Here is a 5,110-nt window from a genome sequence, read left to right as displayed (position 1 = left end):
TGAAAAGGAAATGGCACCTTGCAGCTGACCGTATAAAAGCATAAATTCCTCCTGGGACTTCTGCATATAAAAGATAGGTTTCACTACTTTTCTAAGAACACTGGATCACATTAACTTATTCAAATAGGAGGTCAGATCACAGTGTTTAGGTTTAAAGCTGTCCCACACAGTCCTTGATAAGAAAAAATTGACAAATCACACTTTTGAATAAACTCATTTTAATCCTTTTCTTCCTTTTGAAGTAATAAAAATATCCCTGTCATGCAGTTGCCTTTGCATTTAATGGCTGTCATTTAGTGTAATGGAAAAATGATATCTGAACATAATGCCTTCAAATATGGCTAATAGCATTTTACATGAGGAAAAATACTTTTATTTTACATGAATATGGCTGTTAGTCTATGATTATTATTGAAAATTTAGCTGCTTTGCCTGTTGCAGCAGAGTGATAAGAACAGATACGACTCTTTCCTGTCATCCATGTAAAAGAATTCTTAATGTTTTATATAATTCTTCAGAGCTCAAAAAAATTTTGCCAATTATCACTTTCTATCATTTTCATTTGGTATAGTAAGCAAAAAAACCCAACAAATTGTTATATTTTAAAATGATGCAGTGATTGTGTTCTTGGATCTTTTTTCATAAAACGGTTTTATCCCTGAATACATCACACTTGTTGAGATTTATGGCAATGCCATTGTATAAATTGCCATAAATTAATGCTAAATTACAATGGGGTGTATATGGAATTAGAGGTGACATCCAGAGCAGTACCAAATGAGTTCCTAGTGATTAAACTTACTAACGTTTCTAATTAACATTGAGAGCATTGGACATAAACTGCACAAATCCTCTGAATTGCATACATGATTTGCAGCCCCACTGAAAACAAGATGTACTGTTCAAGGAATGGCCATATAAAGTAGGTAAAAGACCACCTATATGCTGAGCTGACATTTGAAAGAGCCCAAGAGTATCAGACCTAGTTCAGATCCACTCATAAGGAAAATCAAACAAAATGCAGAGCCAATAAAAAGATGCCGTGGAAGGCTAAGGATACTTGGTTCTCAACTCTAGAGCTTACTCCAGGCAATACCTTTGCTAGAGTTTTCACAGAAATCTCACTGATGGGGCAATTAAAATATATTACCTTCTTTGTCCCAGATATGTCTCTATCCTGAAGCAGGGAATCAGACTTTGAGTTGTAGTGAAGATGCAGCAGATCGACTCCTAATTTTTGGAGGATTCTGCCGCCTCCCCCAATATGAGAGCCTTACTTATTGCAACTGGTTTCAGGAGCACACTGAGAATACTAAGTCATGGCAGATTTTAGCTGAGATTTGAAAAATGGGAATAGTCCAGTCCATAGTTGGTTGTTTTTTGGATATGTGACTGAAACCTCCAGGTTTATTTTGTAAGTGGTGGTTAAAAATATAAAGACCAGAAAGAAGAAAATGCCACTTAATGAAACTAGGAATGGCTTATAGCATAAAGTAAATACTGATAGTATTTCCAAGTGATGCATACAGGTGTTTGCTTAGGATGGTAGGTTTCAGTCCCCATTTACATATATATATTTATGTATTTATTTTCTTGACCACTTGAGGTGAACTGTTTATTCCATCTAACCTCAGTAAGGTGGTTGTTGTTATCTGATGTTTGCATCTGTCCATTTGGTGCCTTATGTGTATGAGAGTGGGCCACAATCATAAATATGGATAGTTTCATTGAGGTGAAACTGGCTGTTCTTCTCATGAGTCAGTGGAGATGCTGATTTCTAGAATATTTCTGATGCAATTTCAGTTCATAACAAAAGGAACTCAACTCCCTATTGTTATTCTTGTGGGTCTGTAAGTTCTTACTTGGAGGAAAAAGAGATTAATGAAACGTGCCCAATATGGAAGAATGTTGACCAAGGATAATGAACAATAACTACCAAGATCTGTAGTCCGTGGGTGTTATTTTTTAGTGTCTTTCCAAATATGAGCCTGTTCACATCACTGAATAGCTCAGTTTGATCCTTGCATACAATTTTATGCATCATTTTGATATCCTAGAACACTGAAACAAAGTTGGACAGATGACCATATGTAAATGACTCTACTCTCCCTTGTCGTAGAGTTCTAGATGCTATGTAACTGGCCACCCTTACATGTGCACTTTCTATTTTCAGTTGATTTGTCAATATGTAGATGCTGATGCAGAGATGGATTTTTTGGCAACTCTGAAAAATTTTTGTCCTTTAAAATTTGAAAATTCGGAAGTTGTGCAGTATGGCTTGGCAAGGTGGTCTGCAGATTTTGATAAAATGTCGGTAGATTAACTTCTGACTAGTAGTTAATTAATACTTGGTTAGGATGTAGAGAACTTTTTCATTACATGAATTAAAATTGTCTTCTGCATTTATCATTCATCCAATGTCTCCAGCATTGGGTTTTTTGCCTTTAGTTGGTATTATAAGATGCCAGAGAATTTCAGATAGACAAGGTAGCCTTCACTTTAAACATTCTGCTTAAAATCTGAATAGTTTGTATATTGAAATACTAGTGAGATCAAATTTAGTTAATAGATAGGAAAGTTTAAGGATGAGGTGTACATGCGTAAACTTTCCTACCTATTAATTATTTTTTTTTACGATGTCACAAATGTCAAATATGAAACCTTAAGCTACAGTGCTGCTTTCTAATGCAATATGTTCCTCTTGTGACTGCAACTATGGGATAAAAGGATTTGCTTTTCATCATAGGCCAAATTAAATTTTAATTGCCTGTGAAAACACAAATGTCAAAAGCAAATCTTCAAGCCAAGATTGTGATCTGCTGTCACAGGATGTTTTGTCCCCATTTAAAATTAAATAAGTGTTTTCTTCGCTTCAAGTATGTTTTCCACAGAATATTCTAAAGTTTTATTTTAAAACACTGTGCTGTGATACATATGTACTGAAAAGTGCATTTGATAGTCGAAGACAGTCTCAATTTACATATAATATCAGAAATTGCTGTGCTTAATATGTCAGGGTTTTGATGTCTGATCATCTTGCAAGTACTTCAAATTAAACATAATGTATCGTTTGTTAAAAAGTATATTGTGACACGTGCAGTTTGCATACAGAACTCACAATCAACTTAGGGGCAAAAAGGGGCTTTCTTAGTGGATATAAATCAATAAATCTTTGCTGTCCTTAATGCTGCGTGCTCTGGAATGGACCCTAAGCTTCTTTTTCATTAATTATAATTCTTACATATTTCCTGTTATTCTACCTGTCTCTAACATAAATCCTGGTTCAAAATCACTGTTAGGCATATTCATCTGCTAAATATAGCTTGGTAGCTGTTTCATACCAGAAGGTGCTGGTTCATTATGATCCCAGTAAGAGAGACACTTCAACTGCAACATGCTATTTAAAATGCCATTTATTGAAGCTAAAACTATAAAGAAAGATAAGATAGTATAGATTACCTTACATCCTTTCAGGTACAGGCAACCCTGGTTTGTGCAGCATTGAACAGGTCTTTGGTTAGGACACAGCATTCTGTGAAGAATCTGTCCATGAAGGGACCCTCTTTTTGGTCTTCAGGGTTTTTATAGGACTTTCTTGAAAGAAAAGAATTCTATTCATTATTTGTTCTTTCAAACAAAAATGATGATCACATAGGAACTTGTTGCTGCAATTTTAGATCAAGGCAAAAGATGCAAATTGCGTTATAGCTGGTAACAAGTGGGAGCTGTGTATAGAGGCTCCTGTGTTACATCTGGCACACCAAGTTTGTGCTGCAACCAGGGAATATGCACAGTACGACACAGGCCTTACGAGCATGCTGTACATGCAGCATAGGCCTGCTCTTACTGAGGTATGTGGATTAGGAATTCCTTGATGTACGGTGCTCTTTGGGTTGGGATCACTGTAGCACCTATGACTTTTATGAATGGGACAAAATAGGGAATATTATTTTAAAGTCTGTAGGAGAGCAGACATGAACATAATGATTTCGTTTCATTCAATTATCATTCAAATATGGCATGTAATTGTAAAACTTACGGAACTATGAAAGTGGAAATTTATAATGATGCAGTCTTAATTTTATTAATTTAATCCATAAAGCAGATATTACACCAAGACAGACATCAAATTAAAACTCTCAGACTCTAATTAGCTTTAGAAGTCTCTTATGTCTAATTTATATGGCTGTCATAATTAATTTAAATACTGATTTCAACCTGGTCATGATGCAGAAAGCTCCATTCAGTAGCAACCATTAAAGAAATATTAAGTGGGATCTCATTTTGTAACCATGCTTTAATTTACAGTAGGATGTCCAATTGACTTACATGATTTGGACACTATTAAGGTACTTTATAGGAAAGAGAGAAAACTTGAAAAGTTAACCGCACCATGTAGGATTGCTTGGCCTGTCATGCAGAAGCAATGTGCTGAAGTACAGGTTTCTGTGTTGTTTGTAGTAGATAATACTACTTTCCAAGTATCCTTAGGATGACACCATAAAGTCATGAATTAATTTTAAGTTTTGACTTTGAAAAGGTACCTACATGCTTTTTACCTCTTTTAATTCCAAGAACCAGTGCCAAAATGGTGTAAACCACCTAAAGTGAGGCAGCAGCAGAATTTCAATGTCTGTGGACCAGACTCACTAAAGGATCACAGAAAAATATGTAGAAATATCAGTATCAGGTGCCTTCTAGCATTTAAAGCTTTTGTATTTAAAGCTCTCTTGATACGTAGAGTTCTTTGTCTGTGTGTGCCCTACATGTATCAGGCTTTGAGCAGTTCAATATCAATTTTGCAAAATGTAATCCAAGTTCTAGAATCCATTAATTATTCCATCTAACCTCTTGGTACAGCTCAATTCAGTAGATATTCTCTGGCAAAGCCCTGTTAATTAGCCTTCTTAAAATAGTTAGTTATGATAATTCTTAGTTATGAGTTCTTTCTATTAATGCCTCATGGAGAAATGAGTAGTAGCGTCCAACAAGTTTTCCAATTAGGTAAATCTATAGCTCAATAGATTGAATGATCAAGGAAGTTGGAAATGTATGTTTTGTTTTATTACTTAGGTAGAGGATGTTGAAATCAACGTCAGCAACCTTTTCA

The sequence above is a fragment of the Charadrius vociferus genome, unplaced genomic scaffold, assembly GCF_000708025.1.
Source record: "Charadrius vociferus isolate BGI_N301 unplaced genomic scaffold, ASM70802v2 scaffold498, whole genome shotgun sequence".
Lineage (NCBI taxonomy): Eukaryota > Metazoa > Chordata > Aves > Charadriiformes > Charadriidae > Charadrius > Charadrius vociferus.
This window is presented reverse-complemented; position numbering follows the sequence as displayed.